The sequence below is a fragment of the Sapajus apella genome, unplaced genomic scaffold (assembly GCF_009761245.1).
Source record: "Sapajus apella isolate SASKATOON/1434 unplaced genomic scaffold, GSC_monkey_1.0 scaffold2, whole genome shotgun sequence".
NCBI classification, from domain to species: Eukaryota; Metazoa; Chordata; class Mammalia; order Primates; family Cebidae; genus Sapajus; species Sapajus apella.
The window spans coordinates 88640869-88664988 of record NW_022436942.1 but is presented as its reverse complement, the minus strand read 5'-3'; the positions used below and the strand labels follow the sequence as shown (position 1 = coordinate 88664988).

General features: G+C 48.5%; 1 protein-coding gene across 16 annotated transcripts in view; it reads left to right on the top strand.

The window, feature by feature from the left end:
- Nucleotides 1-24120, top strand: part of RIMBP2 (RIMS binding protein 2) — a 315585-nt gene that overhangs the window by 69183 nt on the left and 222282 nt on the right. For 13 of the 16 annotated variants that reach the window (XM_032244292.1, XM_032244321.1, XM_032244259.1 and 10 more), the window contains exon 2: nucleotides 14874-15008. The gene's annotated coding sequence lies outside the window, so the exon portion shown is untranslated. Of the gene's footprint in view, nucleotides 1-9112; nucleotides 9387-14873; nucleotides 15009-24120 lie in introns of those variants that run through there. The other 3 variants (XM_032244270.1, XM_032244310.1, XM_032244358.1) reach the window with 3 other exon arrangements.

Here is a 24120-nt window from a genome sequence, read left to right as displayed (position 1 = left end):
CTGGTTACGCAGTGGGTCTGAGTGAGTTCGGGGCCTGGTTACGCAGTCGGTCTGAGTGAGTTCGGGGCCTTGCTGTGGAGTCTGCCTCTCCACGCCCTTTCGTTCGTCTCAAGGGAGGGGCTACAGGCCCCTGAACCAAGAGTCCAGCTTTTCTCCAGCGAGAGCCGGAATCCCTCCTGTCCATCAGGACTGCTGGTGAGCACTGTTCTGGGAGGAGGCTGCCTGGCTCCAGCTCCTGCCTCGGGGCCTTTGCCTGTGCTGTGCCGGCTGTCTGAGGCGCGCTCTCTCTTTCTCTTTGTCTCAGCATGGCTGGCTCCTTTTCATGGCTCTCGCCTTTGCTCAGAGGACAGCCTCTCACGGGCCCCCTTGACCGCACTCTCTAAAGGCGCTGCCCCTCGCAGGCCCCACTGTCTGGTCTCCGGTGGCCTCGTTCTGTTTTGTCATCGTGAGCTGAAACGGGTGCTGTTTGTTTGCGCGTTTCCTCCCTCTGGGTCTCTCCTGGGCGTATGAGCTCCTCTGGGACCGGATCTTATCCTTCCCCCGGGGTTATTTGCTGACGCGTGTCCCGCGCAGGTGTCCAGTAAGTGTGAGTGGAGGGGCTCGGAGCATGGTCCCCGCCTCGGCGAAGTGCGGCCTGATTGGCTGGCTTTTCCTCTGCATGGAGAGCATTTGTTTTCTCGTGTGTAAAGCGGGGGGCCTGACCCTGACCTAGTCACTTCTTTCCTCTCCCTGCTTGTACAGGGGGCCTGCCCCTGACCTAGCAGTTTCTTTCCCTGGTTCCATGGGGACCTGTTCCTGCCCTAGCGATTTCTGTAGGCACCTGCTCTCCTGCCCCAGGTCCCATGAGGGGCTGTCCCTGACCTAGTGATTTCTGTAGAGACTGGCTCTCCTCTCCTCGGTTCCATGGTCCTGGTCCCTGGGAGGTTTGGGCTCCGCGTTCCTGCCCTTCATCCTTTCCTGCTGGTCATCTTGTGGGGCTCACCTCTCCCTGACACAGGAGAACGTACACTCCACGCACATCGTGGGACCTGCCGATGGGAGATGGGAGAGGCCGCTGCGGGCCGTGCAACTCGGGGCCAGGGTGAGTGTGAGTTCCCCACGTTCCACAGCCAGGAGGTCTACACGTCTGTGTGGGGGGAGCTCTCATCGGGGCTTAGCTCTCCTCTTAAAATAAAACGTTGGCACAGGTGGGCAGGTGGCTGCTGCAGCGGCTTCGTTTAAGGGCGGCCAGCCGAGCCCGGACCCCTGAGGCAGCTGTTGGAGAACCTTTGCCATTTAGAGAGGGGAGGATTTGGAATGTGTCCAGTCCAAGCTCAAACTCAAGAGCAGATGGGGATTGAAATTCATGCCATTCTGGGGAAGAATTGATGGCACTCCGTGGAGGAAAGCAGGCTCCTTCCTCCCAGCCTCCCTCTCAGCGAGCGGCAGTGCGGCCTGGCCGAGAGGGCGCGCGTCCTGCTCAGAGCAGGCCTGGGTCAGACCATGGTGCCTGTCTGTGACCTGCTGGTTTCAGACTCCGCCTGGGTTGGACCGTGGTACCTGTGACCAGCTGGTGTGAGCTTCAGCACGGAGCCCAGTTTTCTCACCCCCATAGTGGAGAAAACGATGGGACTTAACTTACAAGGTTGTTGCTATCAGGATTAAATGAGTGAATTTAAGCAAAACGTCGTGGACAGTGCCTGGTGCTAGAAGAGGACAGGTGCATGTTGGTTCATGTGGGTTGTTGAAATAATAAAGGTTGCTATTCCTAGTGGGACAGTCTGACCCATCAGACTAAACCCAGGCCGGGCGCAGTGACTCACGCCTGTAATCCCAGCACTTTAGGAGGCTGAGGCGGGTGGATCACCTGAGGTCAGAAGTTCAAGACCAGCCTGGCCAACATGGTAAAACCCCATCTCTACTAAAAATACAAAATTTAGCCAGGTGTGGTGGTGCATGCCTGTAATCCCAGCTACTCAGGAGGCTGAGGCAGGAGAATTGTTTGCATCTGGGAGGCGGAGGTTGCGGTGAGCCGGATCACGCCATTGCACTCCAGCCTGGGCGACAAGAGCAAAAGTGCATCTCAAAAAACAAGAAAAGACTAAACCCAGAGGCCCAGCCAGAGCCAGGGCCTCTCCCTGCAGTGTGGGACATCCTTTGGGGTGTCCTGGAGGGGAAGCCGTCTTCTCTTTCTGGTCCGCCTTTGACTCCCACACCCCATCCCCTGAGCCCCGAGTACCAATGCAAAGATTTTTTCAGGCTCTTGGGGCAGGAGGCTGGGAGTGCAGTGGTTAGAAACGTGGCTTTAGCACCAGGGACGTGGATCTGACTCTGGGCTCTGCTACTTACAAGTTGTGTGACCTTAGACCCAGCGTTTGACCTCTGGTTGCCTCGATTTTCTCATCTGTACTGTGGGAACTGTGGCTTATCTGTAGGGTCAGGGTGGGGATTAGTGACATGCAGCACTGAGATATGGCCCCGTCCTCCCCTGGCGAGCTGTCATTGTCACTCTGGCTTTGAGGGCCCCAGCCTGGCGCAGCCACGCCTGGCACCCCGTGCTGTGTGACCCACTCTGTCCCCCTGGTTTACTCCCTAGCCCTGCACACGGGGCGTGGGGTGCCCTGAGACTGACTTGTTTTCCGGAGCTCTCAGCACGGCTGCCTCTTCCTTCCCCACGACTCCAGGATAACAACATAGGTGCAGTTTGTTTTTCTGTTTTGCACAGCAGTTAATTCTCAGGCACTAATGAGGGGCTCTCTGCCCATGAGGCTGATTAGCAGAGAATCGAGGGCGGCAATCATGACGCAGAAGAAAGGCGAGGTGCTACAGTCACGGTCCTAAATCAAGCCTGTGATGCCGGGCTGCGTCCCGCGTGCCACCGTCAAACGCAGGCTTCCTCCAGCCTTGGGACACCAGGTCCTTGCGAGGCGATCAGGACTCATGATTTAGTGTTCTGTCCTTGAAATGGCAAAGGGAAGATGACTTGGACTACCTGACCCTTCTGTGATCTTGTAGTTATGTCGCATGCCTTCCAGTGGCTGGGAGTGGGGCATCGCGCTGGCATTCCAGGGCACGCGTTAGAGTCGGTTACAATGATGGCAAGACTGCGGTTTCTCCTCGTCCACAGAACCAGCGCTGAGTGCCGGGATGGCGGCTGCGCTCACCTTAGTTAGCTTTCACAGGGGCGCGTCTGCCCTTTATTTTGTTGATAGCGTTCACAGTAGTTTCCTAGTATTAAAGTTATCAATTTAATCTTTCCAAAGGCCCACTTAGGTTTTTCTTTGATATCTGAAAAGGTAATAATTTTTCTTTTGAAAGCCTTGGTGGCTCTTCCCTTGGTCTGTACTGATCTTGTAACTTACGGGGCGGCCCAGGAGGGGGCAGAAGTGGGGCCCAGTGGCTGTGTGTGGTCCCTGGGGCCAGATGCCCAAGTTCAAATCCCCACACCTCACCTTTCGAGCTGTAGGACCAGGACGTGCCTGAAACTGGCTGTGGTCTCTTAACGTGCGCAGATATCACAGTGCCTACCTCACCGGCTCTTTAGAAGCCTCAGTGAACACTTTGAGTAAGATGCTTTGAAAGGTGCTTCGTATAAGTAAGCTCTCAAAGAGTTGACTGCAATTGCGAACACAGTGCTAATAATTAGCATTAAAACAAAATAAAATTCTGGACATAATTTTATTTTAGAAAATAGCATGATACACTGAACTTGGGTTTGAAAAGAAGTAATTGGGCTGAAGATAAGCCTAACCTGTGAGGGAAGGATCCGTACGTAACTGCTCAGGGCTTTCAGTGAGAGCAAAATTAATTTTCGTGTAAGATGATTAAGCTGATGAATTGCTCTTGAGCAGTAAATGTGTTTAATTAAATGCAAGACGTCGCTGAGCTCAGGTACACATTGTTCCCTGGGGAGTGTCCTGTTCTCTGAGCTGTTTCCTTGAGCAGCAAGGGTGGTCTAGGCGGGGGGTTTGTTCCCCATCTTCCTCGGTAGCTGAAAGTAGCATTGTGAGATGTCCGTTGTGCTGGGGGGAGGTGCATAGGCGTGACCTCTGCAGTCTAATAATTCAGACCAACTAGAACTGTCTAGAAAGCTAGCCAGGTCCCCACAGGGTTAGACTTCTGGGAAAAGAAACGCCGGGAAGCTGAGGGGAGTCCTCACACGCCAGGAATTTATGGAGTGATCCAAGCGTCTTAAGCTCTTTGGAATTATTTGATTGATTTACCTCTCTGGAGAGCGGGGCAGCCTGACTACGTTTCCTGGGGCAGCTTTTTATAGAGGCTTTCAATTTTCAGTTGGTAATCTTCTGTCTGTCATTTGGAGCTATGTGGAGACACAAGAAATAAAAATTCATTCAACAAAATAGGGTGCAGATCCCACCAGCCAGGTGCCATTCGAGGACTGGGGGTCTGGCAGGGATGCAGTGGTCCCAGCCCGGAACTGCTCGGACTCATCTGAATGAGCCCAGCCTGCTGACCAGGAGGAAGTCCGCTGGCCGGGAGGGGTGCAGACACTTGCTGTGTACAAAAGAACAGCAATTGGAGGCATGAGGTCAGTTTTCAAAACAATTTAGTACTTAGTTGTTTTTTTTTTTTAAGGGTCTTGTTCTGTTGATGAGGCTGGAGTGCCTTGGCCTCCCAAAATGCTGGGATGACAGGCGTGAGCCACTAGGCGTGGCCAATAGACTTCTTTTTTAAAAGAGCAGTTTTACGTTTACAGAAAAACTGATGAATGAGTCCAGGGAGTTTCCAAGCACCCCCTCTCCCCGACCCTGCGGTTTCCCCTTTTGTTAGAGCGGTACATTTGTTTCAGTTGATGATCCAATATTGAGATTTTGTTATTAGCTGGAGTCCGTAGTGTAGGGTTTACTCCTTGTCTCGTACACTGCATGGCTTTTGACAGATGTATCTCTGCTGTCGCATCAGACACAGAAGCTCCACCCCTAAAAATCCCTCCTGTTCTACATGTTTTTCGCTTCCTCCCCCTCCCCCTCCCCACTGATTCTTTGTCTCCGCCTTTTCCACAATGTGATATAGTTCAGTGGCCCCCAACCTTTTTGGCACCAGGGGTCGGTTTCGTGGAAGACGATGAATGGGGAGAGGATGAAACCTCAGATCATCGGGCACTAGATTTTCATAGGGAGTGGGCAATCCAGATCCCTCCCATGCACAGTTCACAGTACGGTTTGTGCTCCTGGTGATCTGACAGGAGGTGGAGCTCAGGCGTCACGCTCGCCCACCCACCATTCACCTCCTGCTGTGCCGCCCCGTTCCTAACAGGCCACCTGCACCACTCCACAGCTTGGGGCTTGGGGACCCCGTTATCCTTGGAGTCTGAGAGTTTATAGCCTTTTCAGATAAGCTTCTTTCACTTAGTAATGTGCAATCAAGTCTCCTCTATGTTGCTTTGTGGCTTGAGAGCTTATTTTTTTAAAGTGTTGAATTATTCCAGTGTCTGGATGTACCATTCATTCACCTGTGAAAGACACCTTGGTTGCTTATGGGGGTAGTTCTAAGAGGAACCTAATCGGTGTCTATTTCCAAACAGGGTGGCTTTAACATGTGTCCCTCTGGGGAGGCCCTGGAGAAATCAAGAGGGCAAGACATTGGCAATTTCTGTGCACTGGACACCAATTTCATGACTCACAAGTTACTCATCAAATGCTCTCTCATTCTAGCAGCTAGATGTTGGTGATGTCATTATACCAACGCAGCTGGGGCTGCTTCGGAGGACATAATTCACCATCATTATATTTTCGTACCAAGAAGCCTGATTTTCCCAACTGTCTACATGGTCGATGCCAAAACATTGGCCAGAGTCACCAATAACTTACCAGCGAGAACATTAACATCTTAATAAACACAGTCAGTAAAGCCAGCAGGACCAAGGGAATCAGCACATCCTTCCTTTCCTTTCTCATGAGCTGCATGGGAAGGTATCCCAAGCCAGGCCCCAAGTTTTCTGGATAAATGAGAGAGGACGTGGTTGCTGGAAGGACATTTATACCAGGATGTTATGGCTTCATCTTGTTCTCTTGAGCATCAGGACTGGCTCTAACCAAGTCCTACAAATCCCCTTGATCCCAGCAGGCAGCAGAGGGGATACATTGATCAATTCTTCATCTTCATTAATTTTAGGGTTCCTTGACTGTGGCCCCAGGGTTTGGTTCTAATCACATTACTCTTTTTGTTTTGTTTTGAGACGGAGTCTTGCACTGCTGCCTGGGCTAGAATGTAGTGATGCCATCTGGGCTCACTGCAACTTCCGCCTCCCGGGTTCAAGCAATTCTCCTGCCTCAGCCTCTGGTGTAGCTGGGATTACAGGGGACCGTCACCAGGCTCAACTAATTATTTGTATTTTTAGTAGAGACAGGGTTTCACTATGTTGGTCATGCTGGCCTCAAGCTCCTGACCTCGTAATCTGCCTGCCTCAGCCTCCCAAAGTGCTGGGATTACAGGTGTGAGCCATCGTTCCTGGCCTTCACATTATTTTGTTATATGTTCCCAGAGTTGGTTTATGTGACTTTCATTTTAATGGGGGCTGCTGCGTGAACTCACTAATTGCATGACTAATTACACTAAGGCATTGTGGATTCTCCAGTCCGATGTGCTGTCTCAGGCACCCATTCATTCATTTACTCCACACATGTTGATCACGTGTTTCCTACGTTCCAGGCATTGCTCTAGGTTGGGAAGGACACCGTGTGCTGGGAGACCAACACGTGCTGTACTCCTGGGGCCTCCCATCTACCTGGCCACGGGTGATAAGCATTTTAAATGGTGCCGGGGTGGGGAGATGCAGTGGGTCTTGAGTCTCTGCTGAGAGGTGACCTGAGGACAAGATGAGGCAGCAGAGGCAGAAAATAGGATGCAGCGCTGTACAGCATCTCAGTGCAAAGGTCCAGCGGCTGTGGAGTGTGGGGTTTGAGGTCCAGCGGCTGTGGAGTGTGGGGTTTGAGGTCCAGCGGCTGTGGAGTGTATGATTTGAGGTCCAGCGGCTGTGGAGTGTGGGATTTTCTGTAGACACTACCGTGAACACATTCCCATTTTGACATTCGAATGCAACCTGGAGCCAGTGATGGTGCTGAGCAAGCAATGGCGTACACATTTGTCATGACTCTGCTTTTCTGCACCCAGAACAAGGCTACAAGACGCCCTCCCTAAGGCATTACCAGGTGTGTGTTAGTTTGGGTTTGGTTTTTACTAAAAGGTGGCAGAAAACCTAATTACACGGACTTAACCCAAAAAGAGAAGATATTGAAACACACTGAAAAACCCTGGTGTAGGTGTCTAGCTTCAGTTACAGCTTGATCCAGGGGCTCCAGTAATTCTGTCAGGACTTGGTTTCTCCTCATGGCTCAGCGGTGCTCTCTGCAGTGCTGACTCCACACCCAAACTCGCAGTAACGCCAGGCTAACATTCCTGCCTTGCTGGGCTCATGTCATGGAGATGGCCGACGGTTTAGCGTTCACTCATTCCCACATCCGTTCATTTCTTCAGCATGTGAGTATCTGGCACATACTCAACACTGTGCTAAGATCTGTGTGGTTATTACCTTACCTAGTCCATTCAGCAAGCCCTTGGATCAGGGGATATTGTGCTACCTACTTCACAGCTGAGTCAACTGAGGATCAGTGAGGTCTAAGGAGCATTCAAGGTTATTCAGCTGGCAAGAAGCGAGGCTGGGGTCCTGGCACCTGCACACAACGAGCTGGTAAATCAGATAAATACATCTGCCAATCTCCAGCTGGTTCTGCTGTAATCTGGGGATTATTCGCAACCACGGCGTAGTCCAGCCTATCCTCACTGCCACATATGGGAGGGTGGCAGAGAGGTGGAAGACTTCATTTGGCATCTCAACACGTGTTTCAGTCGCTTCTTGGCCAGATGCTCTCCTGAGTGCTTAGAATGTGATAAGCAGGTCCCTCCCCTCCTGACCGTCTGATGGGGACAGAGGTAGGTCCAGGCATTGGCCTGCCTGGCTTTTCTGCGATTGTAACCATCAGCCATGCTGAGTGTGGAGAAGATGGACGGCTGGGCTGCCTGAGGCTGGAACAAAGCAATCTGGTGAAAGCCGGGTCCTTACTTCTCAAGAAACATCAGCACAGGCACGAGCAGCAGGATGAGAGCGCAGAGGGGATGGGCCCGTCCCGCTGGTGCCCTGGGGCAGGGGAGCCGGGCTCTGTCCCTTGGCTGGGGGCTTCTCATCTCTGAATCTCAGCTTATTTTTTTGTGCTTTGGATTCTGTGACTTTATTAATGTGCTGGAGACCCTGTTGTAATTGGAAACAGGAGATGATTCGTTTACACGTAGAGTCATCTGGGTTTGGTGGCTCACAGCTGCCAGCCCAGCACTTTGAGAAGCTGAAGCGGGCGGATTACTTGAGCTCAGGAGTTCAAGATCAACTTGGTGACATAGTGAGATCCCATCCCTACAAAAAAAAATGTCTTTTTAATTAGCCAGGCCTGGTGGTGAGCACCTGTAGCCTCAGCTACCTGGGAGGCTGAGGTGGGAGGATAGCTTGAGGCTGGGATGTCGAGGCTGCAGTGAGCTGAGATCAAGCCATTACACTCCAGCCCGGGTGACAGCGTGAGACCCTGTCTTTAAAAAAGTCCTCTTTAAAGAGAGGCAGGTCTCTTCGGACTGGATGCTGTTACTTGCCGGACCAAAGGCAATACATGGCTTGTGGTGTGAGGTGGAGCAGGGCTCACAGACCCCGAGCCGGAGATGTGTGGTTGTGAACCTGCCTCAGCTGATCGATGGGAAGCCGAAGCAGGCGGATTACCCGAGCTGCGATGAGGACTGGGCGAGATAGGGGTAGAAAACCTCAAACCCGAGCACTCCTGCTGCAGGTGAGCTTTCCCTCCGGCGTCCTCACTCCGCGTTTCTTGTTTCACGTTCCTTCCCAACGCTTCTGTCTCTCCTCTCTGTGGATACAGCTCGAGAGAACAGGTGGCATTTCCCGCCTGCCTCCCCGTCTCTGCTCCCAAGGATATGTAATTCTGTGTCATGTGTCTCCAGGAGAGTTGATGTGGGGTGGGGAGATTCGGGGGGAAGAGAGCAACTGAGGAAAGGAAGGTGGTGTCTTGTGACACTGCTCATTGTGAAAGCACAGGTTCCAGAGGCTCAGAACGCCGGGCACTTGTCCCCCCTGTGACTCATTATGACAGGCGTGCTGTGTGCCAACCGCTCCCATTGGCAGATTGAATTACCATCCTATTCAGCTGACACAAAGCAGTTCCTGGCCGGCTTGGGCAGCCCATGAATAAGTAAATAGCCTTCCAGCTTGGTGCGGAGCACAAACATCTGAGGCTTGGAGAGGCTGGCGTTCACGCGGACGGGAAGCGGGGCTGGCGGGGAGGCCTGGACCTGTCTGTCTGGTCCACTAGACCACGGATCTCTGGTGCCTTGTAAGTACCTGCTTTTGGGGCTGAGGAAAGAGCCCAGTGGGTTAATGAGATGTAGCTTAGACACAGACGGGAAATGCACCACCTCCTAGGCTGCTGGCTGGAGAGCGAGGGCTGTTCTCTGGACTGAGCTGGGAAGAGGCATTTCCAGCCCCGGGGGCCTGTTTCTAAACCTTTGGGTCTCAATTGCAGCTCAAATTGCTGTTAGTACCCTGTTGGTATTTCGTTCCAAGTCTGTCCTCAGGCCCTGTTTCAGGCTAGAAAGGACCTTTAGTCCCGGGGGTCAGTTTTGGGTAAGTTGTGGACAGGATGTGGCTCAGGGGGAAAGGCAGTGGGTTTAACCTGCCTGAGGGCTGGGTGTTCCCTTGTCCCTCCAGCTTTCCCCCCTCGGACATCACGGTTCTGGTGGGAACAGGTTGGTTTTGCCAGTGTGAGCATCACAGAACTAGCATTAGAAACAGCACATATTCAAAGGTGTGAAACCTCAGGTGGAAACTCCGAGGATGTATTTGATTTTTGTACAGCAGTTTAAGTTCTTTGAGCTCAAAGGATGACACGAAGTTGAACATCCTTTAGATAATGAATATAATCAGACAATGGATGTAATCGCAGCAGTTAATTTGGTGTAAGTCTGCTGTTAGTTGAGATCATATATGGTAGAGATGTGAGGGTGCTCACTCTGGCTTAAGACCCAGGGTTTCCTTTTTAATTTCTCCTATATAGCGAGAACCTTGCAGTAAACAGGTGAAATGAACTGCATCTATGCCTAACATTAAACAGCAAGAACTAGCTCTTCCCTTGTGGCGGAAGGCATGATTCTGTGCTCCGTGATGAAGATGTTTATGGGGCAGAGCAGGTGGCCGGTGTTTTATGTTGCCTGGCATTTGATGGCGGCAGTAAAACGTACATCAATTAATCATTGTTTTTGTTTTCCTCTTTGCCTAAATGGCTCTGTTAATTAAAACTTTGTGTAAAGTGGTCTTTGAGCTCTGTACTCAATTTTACTTGGGCTCATTAGGGTTGGTTATGCACAGCCCCACAAAGCCTTTATCTTGCTGGACCACTTTTGAATTAATCATCATCATACTTCATAGGTAACCATATGGAGTAGTTTTTCGTGTCCTATAACCATTAGCAAGCTCTCCAGTCAGCCCTGTGAGATATTAGAGCCTGTTAGGCTCTTTAACGATTGAGCAGGGCGAGCCTAGCGCAGGAGGGGTCTGGAGCAAAGGTGGTTGGAAAAGCGCATCCCCGGAGCCCGGGAAGATGAGGGGGGAAAGCGTGGGCTTACCTACTCTGTGCCGAGGATTCCGATGTTCACTACATGCGCTTAGAAGCCAGGAATCATTGCCCCACCTAAAATTTTTTCTTCTTTAATAGAACTAGAAAAAAATGGACATAACTTGCAGATTATCATGACTTCTGTAATCTTGTTTATTCATGTTATTCTTAACAATTTCTCTGAGAGAACGTGATTCCTCAGAGGTGCAGAATGGGATGTGTGTTGGCAGAGGTAAGGACTCGGGTGGTTGCATTAGGAGGAGGAGGCATGATGACCAGTGCCTCTGCCTGCAGGGATCTCACTGGAGGTCTCCGCGTTGATTCGTTTGCCTCCAGCCCACCTGATCGTGGTTAGAAACGTGTCTGTGCCTTTCATTATTTACTGAAATCATTCCACAGTGAAGCAGGTGGACCCCTGGTGCATCAGATGATTTTAGGAGATGTATAGACTTTTTGAAATGTTTTTATGTGATAGCTGTTTGTTTCTTGTAGTTTAAGGAAAAGACATAAGCATATCAAGGTAATGTGACAGTGTAAGGTCTCCTTTGAGACAGATTCGTAGAGGAAGACTTCAGTGAGTTTCCAAACTAGACAGCATGCTTTCTTTTGTGCTCCAACAGTATTTTTTAACTTGAAAGTGCATGAATATAATTTGAAACTCAAGTGCATAAAGATATATGAAAAAAAATCTCCTGCTGTCTATTCTTTCTTTACGAAGTCCCTCACCAGCTTTCAGTATTTCTAGTGGTTTTCCTCTTGAAGCTCCTAATACTAAAAATTGCCTGTACTGTGACTTTTTTTTTGACTTGCCAATTTTCCTAAGTCAAAAATATTAGCAGCACTTTCTGGGATGGTGGACAAGTGGTTCTCAAAGGGCTTGGAGTGGGCAGTTTTGCCTTTCAGGGCTGGTGTTGGGAGACACTTCTGTTTGTCATGATTCAGGGAAAAGTGTGTGCTACTGGCCTCTGCTTGCTACTGGCAGGGATGCTGCTCAGTGCCCCATAGTGCACAGGACAGCCTGCACGAGGAAGAATTATCTGGCCCCAAACCTCACTCTGCTGAGGTTCAGAAGCTCTGTGATAGCTGAAGATTTAGCCTTAGATTCCCTCCCGAACCTATACACATAAACTGCTACTTTATTTAAGTGAATAATTAGTCGTCACATTGTTGTTGTGTGTGTATTGTTAATGGTAGCACCAATTAGTGACTATGATTACATTTCCTTCATTGTATGGCTTTTTAGCTTTCCTGGAGTTATTAATAGCCTGATTTTCAATTGTGCCATTTGCAATCCACATCTTAAAAACTCTTCTCCAGTTCTTTCTAATATCAAAAGCTTTTCTTGAGTCTCTGTTTTCTCCAGAGTGTTTATTTCTAAAGCCCTTTGTCTTCTTATTTCAAACTGATTGCTCTGGAGAGATAAGGCTCAGCTGTCACCTTGGAATTTTTCTCTATCCCTGTTTAGGATTTGTTGTTTCTGCGATTCTGTGGCTTTGCCTTTTATCTTGTTTTTCTGCAGCACAGCTTCCAGTCATTTCCTAAGAAGGAACACACCGTGGAGGTACATTTTATGAGTCCTTGCATGTCTGGAAATCGCTGTCCTCTGTCTTCACACTTGATTGACAGCTTGTTTGGGTATAGAATCTTAAGCTGGAGATAGTAGTCGATCAGAAGTTGTTGGTTTTTGTTTTGTTGTTGTTTGTTTTTTTTGAGATGGAGTTTTGCTCTTGTTGCCCAGGCTGGAGTGCAATGGCGTGATCTCGGCTCACCGCAACCTCCACCTCCCGAGTTCCAGTGATTCTTCTGCCTCAGCCTCCCGAGTAGCTGGAATTACAGGTGCATGCCAGCACACTTGGCTAATTTTTGTATTTTTAGTACAGATGGGGTTTCACCATGTTGGCCAGGCTGGTCTCAAACTCCTGACCTCGTGATCCGCCTGCCTTGGCCTCCCAAATTGCTGGGATTACAAGCATGAGCCACTGCAACCCAGTGAACAGAATTTTAAAGACGTTCTATTGGCTTCCAAGATTGCTGCTGAGAAGTCTAATGCCCTAACCTATTCTTTTCCTTTTCAGAATTCTACCTCTCCCTTCTAATTGTTATGGGAAGTATTTGGGGCCTCCTCCTTATCATTCACCTTCTGGAATCTCATGGTACTCTCTGCTGTAGGTCTGTTTTCATCTATCTTGCAGAGCACTCATGAGATCCTTTAATCTGGAACATATTCTTCCGTTTTCCTGACAATTTTCAATTTCTCATCTATGATTCTGGGCAGTTTAAAAACTCTTAACAAAACAGAAGTAAAGGAGTTTCTGATATTTTGATTGTTTATGTCAACATGAAGGTCTACTGATACACAGGAATTTTTGTTTTTAAATATTTTGTGGCCGAGATGGGAATTCTCCAAGAGTTTGCTGTGTGTAGCATGCTTGTTGGTTTTTATATTAATTTTTATTAATTAATTTGACCTATAATAACTCTTTCTGAAATTGGCTGGGCATCAGCCAGCCAATTGTTACTATTTTCTCTTCTGAAAAGCTTATTGGTAAAAGTTAGACCTCCTGGATCGATAGTTTCCTTTTTTCTTTAATATTTTCTAGCACTTTGGGAGATTTCTTTGTCATCCAAATCTGCCATTAAAATTTTTTATTTCAGCAACTCTCGTTTTCATTCGCAAGAGTTCTTTTTGTCCTTTGTTGGTCTTTGTAGCTTCTTGTTAGCCTTTATGTGCTTTCTGAAGATACTTGTTTTGGTTGCCTGCATGATCTCTCTCCTGGGTTTTATTGTTGTGTTCTTTTACTCTTCCACACTAGAGGTTTTTTAAATGAAGCTGTAGCCTTGGTTAACTGGGTTTGGAGCACAGCCTTGACTGGTTGGGGGCGGTCCGTGGTGAGCTCACTCCAGGGTGTCTGTGAGGGGCAATCGTTTTGTTCTAGAAACTCCTAAGGCATGGTCTTTGCTCTTGGGTTGTAGTTTTCTACCAAAACATTTCCAGTTTCCTGCCTGGTTTGAAGGCGGTATGGGGTAGCATCCACCTACATGCCTAATGCATTGGGTCTGGGGAGGGGCATCTGCAGGAAGACTGCCTAATTTCTGTTTTCGATGTAATAGCACTTGACTGTTATGACCGCTACCCACTACCTCTGAGTCCTGGGTTCCCTCATTAAACAGCTCTAGAAAATAAACTTCAGACTCCTTCCTAGATGTCTTTCTCTCAGAGATCCCTTGCACAAAATTTTAAATCCTATGAAATTCTAGCTTGAACTAACGTTATACATGCCTGCTCTGTTCTTCCCTGTCAGACAGAGTGTCCTGGGAGGCCTTGATCTTACTCATGCTTGGGCCTGACAGCTGTCAGGAACTTTGCAGGTGTTCAGAAAATGTTTGCTAAATTGAAATACATTGAATTTTGGCCATGCAGGTGGTTTTTCAGCTCCAAGTTCTAGGATAAAACCTCCTTCCTTTTACCCCTGCTGGTTCATATGGACACAGGATACTGCAAGCTTTTTGATCAAACCTAAGTTAATTTATTTTCTTATTTGGCGATTCTGAGCAGGTTAATAACTCTTTTAAACAGAACAGAAGTAAAGGAATTTCTGATATTTTGATTGTGTATGTCAACATGAAGGTCTGCTGATACACAGGAATTTTTGGTTTTGCATATTTGGTGGCCAAGATGGGAATTCCCCAAGAGTTGACTATGTGTAGCATGCCTGTTGGTTTTTATATTGGTTTTTATTAATCAGTTTGATCTATAATAACTTTCTGCCATCAGCTGGGCATTGGTCACGTCTTGATAGTTAAGGGTACGTGCAGTGCGTGCCCTGATGCTGACTTGTGTCCTCGGTTCTGTCCCTCTCTTCTGTCTAACCTGGGTCATTAGCCATAAGGGCCTTTCTCCTGGCAAATTCAGGAACTTGAATGTCTACTCAAGGCGTCATGAAAGCTTTGTGTCAATGGCTGTGTATGTTTGCATTATTCTATACCAGGACATTTGGTTGAAGGGAAAGAAAAATCTCAGGCAGGGAGGACCATGAGTTCAGTTTCAAATGTGCCCCTCACTCATCCCTGAGTGTTCTGAACTGGAAAATGGTAGCAGAATTCCTGCCTCTCCCTCCCTCTTAGGCATCAAGGAAGGTGGGGGAGACAGAAAAGCCAACTTGCAAGTCATTCTTGGTGACAGAAGATTGTGTCTGCTTCTTCCTGCAGCTTGGAAATGACCCTCCACACCTGAAGCCTGCAGGTGCTGAGGCCACATTCGCTCAGTCCCAAGCTTTGGGAGGCCCCTGGGGAAGTTTCCCACTTTGTGTCCTGAGACCAGGAACTCAGCAGAGAAACTCTGTGGTAAGTCATGCCTTCTTTTCTCTGAAGCAGCCTTCCTCTGCGTCCGTTGGGGTTGTGTCTGTTCTTTCACAGCTTGCTGATTCATTCAAGGCATATTTATCGAGTGCCAACCGTCCGTCCGCGAGTTAAGAGGGCAGAGTGGTAAACAGAGCAGGTGTGGTCTCTACCCTCACAGAGAGAGGCACATCATGGGGAATAGCTGTGCAAAGGCCCCGAGGCAAGAAATAACTTGATGCATGAAAATCTGGGTGTCTGGAGCACAGATGGGGACAGGTGGACAGGGCAGTTCATTCAGGAGCTTAGGGCAGGCTCTGCTAGGGGGTGGATTCTAAATCTTAAGAACAATGGCCGCAGAGTAGTGATTGATTTTAGGTGGAGAGTGACCTCTCATTTTTATTTTAATAAGATCACTCCCAGTTCTGAAGGGAGGTGAAGGTAAGCTTGGTAGCAAAGAGGATTAGGCGGTGACTGCAGAGCCCACTTGACTGACAAGAGCGGCCTGCAGCAGGATGGTAGTGGAGGTGAGGGTCACTGGGGAGGTCAGGACCTGCTGGCCGTTGTGATAGATTGGGTGGGAGGGAGTGTGAGGGGGTCACAAACACGGCCTTCGTAGTTTTGGCATGGGCCACGTGGCGGAAGGGGAGGACCGTTTCCTAAGATGAAAACAACAGAGAGAGCAGAAGTGAGGGGAGATCCACATTCAGGTTTGCACTGAAGCCTAGTTCTGAGTCTGAGTTACCCGACTGACAAATACAGGGAAAAATCTGCAGTTCAGTGGCCAGGTTCAGGGTTCAGGAAAGAAACCTGGACTGGCTTCTTCATTCCTTGTGAAATGTTTGGTTGGAGGTCTCATGTGTAGAGGTGTGACCTAACTCAGGGCAGTAGTTCACTGTGTGATCGTCAGACAATCTTGGGTGGTAAGAACAACAGCTGCTTTCTGTTACCAAAGGTTTTCAGTCCCGGAATGGCTGGCCAGGCCCTGGTGGCGGTGACCGCTCCACCTGCATTTGATCGCGCAGCAGAAGGTGAACCAGCCAGACCTTTGGTGCCCCTGCCTGGGCTTGGCATTGCCTTTGATAGCAAATGAGTCTGAGTCTCAGATCTCAGTAAGCATGGCGGTGGTGGTGCCGGATGCATTCATTTTCCGTAGAAGGCAGAAAGGGTGTGATGTGAAGCTTAACTTTCCAGCGTAGGATACGCGCTTGATAATCGGTGATGTGAAGCTTAACTTTCCAGCGTAGGATACGCGCTTGATAATTGTTTCTTGTGATAGTAGAGTCACTAATCATCACTTAATGAGTAACGGCAGTGTCCTGGGAGGTGGGGAACGTTCCTGGAAAATATTTCAAAACCCTTTAGTTTTCATTATTGTTTCTTCAATGAATATCATTTATGACAATGTGTTTATCTGTATGCCCTAAAAAGACAAATTGTGTCATTAACAACACTTTCAAAGAGTGTGTTTCAACTGAGTGGTGTGGGTTATTATTTGTAATTTTTTTCCAGTGAATTTATTATACTTGGCCTATGGGAGACAGAAGCCAGTCTGTTCTCCTAGAGATCACAAGCAGATTATTTTGAGGGCTGATTACTTTTTTGATGTTTTTAAAGTTGGGTCATTCTGGGGTTGGAAGCTACGGCATGGAGTGCTGCGTGCGTGTGAGGCTTTCCTGTATTTAGAATGAGCTGGTCTTATTTTGATGGATTGTCGGCTGCCTGGAATTGCAGATGCATCATTAAGTTTTTGCATTTAAATTTAGCTCTTGTTCTCACTCTAGAAGGGAGTGGAATCTTTGAAGTATTCCACCATGAAGGCAGAGCAATTAGAAATAGGTCCTCATGACTGTTTGAAGGAGTGGGTCTGGTTGGCGGCCTGAGGTGGACTGCACGTTTGACTTGGAAGAGGAGGCTCTCGGTGAGTCACCCCAGCCTAAGCACACCTCAGTGTTACTGAGCTGTGACCTCTCCAAAGGCAGCACTTCCGGTCTAAATCCACAGCGAGTATTCTCAACAGCGCTGTTGTTTCTGTCCCTCCGGACAGGCCTCAGCGTCTCAGCGAAACATATTAAGATGCTTATTCACCGAGCCGAGTAGGATCAATTGTATCATCATCAACTTTCATAGGGGTTGTAAGTATCTGTGAGCAGCTTTAAAGTTATGCTCATTTCAAAATTGCTACAAGAGAATAATTTGAACATGCCTAGTATAAAAAAGATTAAGGTGACAGATATCCCAGTTACCCTGATGTGATCTTTACACATTATACAGGTGTATCAAAATATCACATGCACCCCAAATAACATGTCCATCTATTATGTATCAATTTAAGAAACCCAAATATATCAGCCAGCGTGGTGGCTCACGCCTATAATCCAAGCACTTTGGGAGGTTGAGGCTGGCAGATCATGAGGTCAGGAGGTTGAGACCAGCCTGGCCAACATGGTCAAACCCTGTTGCTACTAAAAATACAAAACTTAGCTGGATGTGGTGGCATGTGCCTGTAATCCCAACTACTCAGGAGGCTGAGGCAGGAGAATTGCTTGAACCAGGGAGGCGGAGGTTGCAGCGAGCTGAGATAGAGCCACTGCACCCCATTCTGGGCAACAGAGCAAGACTCTGTCTCAAAGAAACCCAAATATAATCCTGATAAAAGTGAATTAAATCAGTACAGTAGAAGAAAAAATTATTTTACCTTGTCAGATTTGAAGGGCATTAGATGCTCACTGAAAAAGTCACATCTCTCAGAGATGTATAAAGTAAAACATTCATGTCTCCCCATAAATATTTCCTGTTCCTAATTATTTCCATGGAGAATCGTTATTAAGAGTTTGGTGTTTCTTTTCAGAATTCTCAGACCTTTCCCCACGCATACACAAATATACACACAAATACATCTTCATGTAAAATAGATGCAGGTGCATAGACAGAAGTGGATGTTGTACACAATTCTACGTGTGCATGGCCAAGTACACATATAACCTCCTCTGCAACTTTTAATTTTCATTAGTTAGGTACTAAATTTATATTTTTAATTTGTAAAATCTCATGTGTCTTGACTCTTCTACCAAGCTAACCACTGTCTTCAGTTTGGTCCTTCCCGATGTATACAAACATACTTGAAACTCCATCCTATAATTTTCTATGTGCTTTAAAGAAAACGGTACTTTTCTGCAGATTAGTATTTTCCATTTCTAGAACATTTCTTAGAGACCATTGCCTGTTACTTGCTGTGAGTATGCTGGAACCCGACCTCAGCTTTGTAAATAGCTGTGTATCACCCAGCAGTGTAGCTATACCGAGTATCTTGGTGTGGGCGCTCCCAGAGCAAGCCCAAGGTAAGGATTCTAGCAAAAGTGGCTTCACAGGGAGGTGACCCCAGGAAATTTTGGGAGGGGAGTGTAGAAGTGAGACAGGGAAGGACAGGAAGTGAGTAATGGGTATGTGTTATCCAACCAGTTGCCACTGTGGGCGATGGGGGCTCAGTCCTGCTGTAGAACCTCTGGAGACTTTGTGGTGTATGTCGTGGGATTATTTGCTCGTGGGATGAGGGAGCTGGGGTATTTATCCACCAGTGCTCTCCATTTGGCTGAGGTGGCCTTGCAGGTACATGGAGGCTCCAGCATGTCTTGCTTGCCCTGCATGTAGGCAGGTTTGGGTCTCAGCTAGGCTGAGCCCCCAGGCACAGAAATGCAGGTGTTGGTGGTAACCAGCTTGGCGTGCATGGAGTTGAGGGCTAAGGGGTTGTGGGTGGCAGCTCATGCCCACTGAAGGCACTTGCTGCTGTTGATGAACAGTTGTGCTGTATGTAGATGCGCACATAGATGACAGCAGTTAACTGTCTCTTCACCATGCCTAATTATTATCAGCACTACCGCAGGGAACGCATTTGCACATGCTACCTGTGTACATTACTCTAGAATCTGTGCAGATGTGCTTCTATTTTGGAGGTTGGGGGCAAGGGGAGGGGGAGCATTAGGGCAAATACCTAAAGCATGTGGGACTTAAAACCTAGATGATGGGCTGGTAGGTGCAGCAAACCACCATGGCACGTGTATACCTATGTAACAAACCTGCACATTCTGCACATGTATCCCAGAACTTAAAGTAAAATTTAAAAAGTGCTTCTATTTGTATAAGTGTTGAAATATGTATGAAAAGGTAAAAGGGAATATGTGTATGTGCTCATAATCTGCTTTTAAAATTCAATAATGCATTGTGGAATTACCTCAGTGTTCAATAGTTACTTAGTAGTCAATTTACCTTAGTTTTATATACGTCTGTGTATGTGTGTATATAGTCCAACAACCTGACTTTGTACACTACAGGTGCTTGGCAAATATTTGTTGAGACAAGAAACCACTGATACTAAAAGGAAGTGGCGCCACCAGTATCCCTGGACCTTGGCCCGCACCATCTGTTCTTTCCCCGTGAGATGAGTCCTCTTGTTCCTACCTCCGGGGCTTGGTAGGCAAGAACCGTTTACTCCGTGCCACGAGCTCTGGGGACAGAGATTACATGTAAGCGTTGGGCAGGCTCAGAGAGAGAAATGTTGTCGTCTTTGCCTTTGTGGAGAAGTTTGTGACTATCAGCCTAGTGGAGGCATTGCCTAAATCTGCCAACTGACCTGATATTTCCAAGAGTGTTGTACAGGCAATAAAATAGACAAAAACAATCAGCAGACCCTAGCTAGCTACGGTCATGTATTCATTAGAAAAAATACAATTATTAGGAAAAATGTAACAAGTCGGCCAGGTGGTGGCTCATTCCTGTCATCCCAGCACTGTGGGACGCGGAGGTGGGAGGACCGCTTGAGTCCAGGAGTTTGGGACCAGCCTGGGCAACCAAGTGAGATTCCATCTCTATTATAAAGTATATATTATATATATATAAAATACCGGTGAATTATATATACAATTAGCGAATAACTGGCAAATTTATCTCTATGTAAAATAACTAGTGAATTACCAGTAGTTTTGTTAGTCATATGTAGTTTCCTTTTTCAATATAATTATGTATGTAAAACACACGAACTCATTTGAAGAATGAGGGTCAGTTAATAGTTGGCACAGAGTCGGCAAAACTTGTGATGTTTGGGGAATCCCAGTTACCGGAACCTCCCTTCAGCCTTGTGGGGGCCTCAGGGCTGCCCCAGTGAGCCACAGGCCGTGCCGTTACCCAGGACGGAACCTGAAACAGGCAGGCCTGCAAGTTCTCAGGGCTCATTTTTGGCCGGAACCCCAAGACTAACTGTCTCGACCTAATGTTATTTGTGCGGAAATGTCTAGTTCGAATGGGTCTTAATGTCATTACTCTTCCTGACTAAAGCAATTATGTGTTTTCAATTCCATTTTGTTTGTTTCATTTTGTTCTGTTGTATTTTTTAAAGTAGACAAGTCGACATGGAGTGGCCTCTGTTGGTGTTGAAGTCCCAGTGCCAGCTACGGTCAGACGAGGCCTGAGCGCTGCCCTGGGCCTGTCGGGAAGTGCGTGTGCTGCTGGCCTGCAGGCCTCGGTACCCCCTGGTTCTGTGATGGCTCCAGGTTTACCCGAGAGGGCAGTGAAAGGGGAGAGGACAAATGTATTTGGAAGAGCTTTGGAAATGGTGAGGAAACCGTCACAGTTCTAGCTGTGGCGCCCAGGTCTCCCTATCGTCCATTTCACTCCTGTCTCTTGCAAACTCGGGCCCTGGAACATCATTTACTTTCTCCTTTTGTTGTGCAGGACAGAGATAGAGCTGCACGTTCAGAGAGGCCTGGGGGCTTGCTATACCCTGTGTTGTGGTTCAGATTTCAGATGAGAGACAGCTCAAACTGGCCTCAGCGAAAATGGGAGTTACTGACTGGTGTAATTGAAGAGAGAGGCGATTCTAGCTTCAGGAATGGCTGGATCCAGGAACTCCGCTGATGTTTTGGGAGTCTCCATTTTTTCCTCAGTGTTGGTGTCAGTCTTTAATCAGCGTCCCATAATTGTGTACTTAGAGCTCACAGGCCTGGCGCTGTTTCTGCATTGTATTACCATATCTACAACGACGCCCAAAAAGCCAGCAGGCTGTGTGTGACCATGGCTTGGGCACCCCACTTTTCTCTCGTGGAAGGATCCGCCTGTCGTCCTTCACCCTAACCCTCACCTTTCAGAAGACCCATCTCCCGAGCCTGGCGACTGAACTCAAGGGTTTCCAGCTCACCTAAGGTTACTTTCCACGTAGGGGGAAAGCTCCCAGGGGGCTGGTATAAAAAATGAACGCACCCTCACTAAGGGATGACCTCTGCGTCCTTACAGAGGTGTGTGCATGTTTTCAGGCCTTCCCATCCAGACAGATCTCAAGGCAGGCTGCTCACCTGCCCATGGCTAACAATGATGCCAAGGGCCGCCCACAGACCTCCCAGCCACGCAGGTGCCACAGCCTGGAGTCCACGTCTGCAGGTTCCCGGGTGCTCACCACTGCTGGGTGGAGTGGTCGACTGCAGGTCACGTAGAGGTAGGGCTTGTTATATGTAAATTTTCGGTGCTGCAAAGGAAGTAGCACTTGAATATGAATTTCCTCAGCGAGGCAATTTACATCTACAGAAGGGTGCGGCTCACAGATGGAGCAATGGTGAGTGCATGCCTGGGCGAGGGCAGGGAGGGGTTCTTATTCCTGAAACAGGTAACCCTGACTGCTGTGTCGTTCCCTGATTGGCTAGGGTTGGACTGCACAGTCTGAGCTGGTTCCAACTGGCTATTTTAAAGAGCAGGAGTAGAAGCCAGAGTGGCAGGGAGGGTAGTTTGGTGGGAAGGACAGTTGCAGGACAGGTCAGAACAGGTGACCAGAGGTGACTCAGGTCAAAGCAGGTGACCAGGGCAGGTGACGGGAGCAGGTGACCGGAGCAGGTGACCAGGGGAACAGATGTGAGCTACTGATTAGAACTGGTGGAAAAGGCTGTTTACTGAAACCACAAGGAAGTTACACTGTAAAATGCAGAACTAAAGAATAAGGGAGCGGAACACACTGACATACTGATTCTTTGAAGGGAAACTTGGGGTTTACCATATCTAAGTCTGTTACAGGTTGAGTAGCATTTCCCACAAAAAGGATGTTGGAGGTCCAGCCCCTCAGAATTCTTTGGAGACAAGGTCTTTATAGAGGTGGCCAACTTAAAGTCACTAGGGTAGGCCTTAATCTGCTATGACTGGTGTCCTCACAGAGAGGAGTGTTTGGATGCAGAGAACGCTGGTGGGGACTGGGGTGATGCTTCTAGGAGCCACGGCATGCCAAGAATACCAGCAAGCACAGAAGCCGGGAGAGGCATGGGCAGAGCCTCAGGAACCAGCCCCACCGACACCCTGGGCGTGGCCGTGTGGCCCCTGGGACTGTGGGGCTGCGCACGTCTGTTCAAGCCTCCTGGTTTGTCGTACCTTGTCACAGCGGCCGGGGGAAACCGACTCCGGGTCTCTGGTTGCAGGCAGCTGAACCTGATGCTGGCCACCTGGAGGGGAATGGGATTTGCTGGAAGGACCCGTGGTGAGGCCATGAAGCATCAGGGATTGGGAGCAGGCGTCAGGGAGGAGGAGAGCCGCGGGATGACCCGCCGGGGGATGTGCTGCGGCTGCTGGTTCTTTTGTTTTCCTTGGGTCCCCCTGCTCAAGATTTAAATTTGAGGGACTGATTGTTTAACTGGCACAGCTTGGGTCTTGTGCCCATCCCTTGGCTGGGGAGGGTGAGGCACTGTATCTGTCCTCGGCAGCCCACTTCCAAAGCAGAGCCCGGAAACTCTGGCCAGAAGGCTGAGCCCCTGCCTTGGAGGCCCTTAGCAACGTTGCCACAGGGGGTCCAGGAGCCTGCTTCTCTACATCAAGTCAGGTCTGCACAGCACATATCGGTGGGCAGATTTCGGCCCAGCGTGGCATGCCTGCTCCATGTTGGCCCTCCGTGTTCTCCCTGGTGCAAAGCACGAAGGACAGCAGGCTGTCTGCAGGGCCACCTCTTTGCCGACACAATTCAGCCACTGTCCCTTTAGGCACGTTGACCAGCTGTCCACCCTGGGCCTGTGCGGTCTCCAAGAGTTACCAGGCAATGGAGGCATTTGCTGCTGATAGACATCAGCAGAGAGCCGGCTCCAGCTCCCAGTGCAAACAGAAGGGCTTTGGTTAGGACAGGAGGTTGATAAGGGACCGTGAGCACAGCTGGAGCTTCCTCTTTAACCTGGGGCTGTGGTGTCTGTGCAGTCCCCTGGACGACAGGCCGACAGGCCGTGCTAGATTAGAGATCCACGCTAATCACTCACCGTGGAAACAGTAAGTGCTTGTGCATTTCCTGGTTTGTGTGAACATCTCCCAGACCCCCATACAGAATGGGAGCTTTCCAGATTCACTACTTGATTTAGCATGGGTAACTTACATGCATAGTCTCCACTCTAAACTGGGAAGTTTTGGATATCTTTGAATTTGAAGCGCCAGTTTGCCAAGGAGTAAAAGAATCAATAATATGATTAGTAAAGAGCGTAATTATTTCAGCCCTGGAAGAGATGAGGGAATTAAAGCTGCAATGACTGTCTCGCACACACCCTCCACCCTGTACTCCTGTGTGTTTGGGTCTGTGTGATCCACTGGAATGTGTACTTCACTGGGGAAGGGATTTCACCTTTGCTCACTCAGCATTCCCAGTGCCTACAAAGCTGCTCTGAAAATAGTAAGTGCAGAAGTTTGTTGAATAAATAATTGGATGATTGAATAAAGAAGTGAATGAACAAATACTAACATAATAGGAAAATGTATTTCTTCAGTTTTGCCTATTTGGTGCCATAATCTGAAGGTTGCTTGCTACAGAGTAAGGTAGGGGTGTGTGTGTGTTTAACATAGAAAGTCCATCGGCAATAAAGCTGTTAACTCACTTCTGGCTTTTGGATAAAGACCCCTGTGTGATGAAAGTCTGGGTAGAGGCCCAAATATCCATCCTCCCTTCCACCCTCCATCCTTTCTTTCCTCCTTTCCTCTCTCTAGCTGGGCTGAGGCTTGCGCCATTAGCCAGACCCTTGTACAGCTGGGTGCAGCTAAAATCTCTTCATCCTTTTCATGCGCAGTCTCCCATTTACATTGCTTTATGTTGCTGAAATTTTGACTTTAAGATTATTTA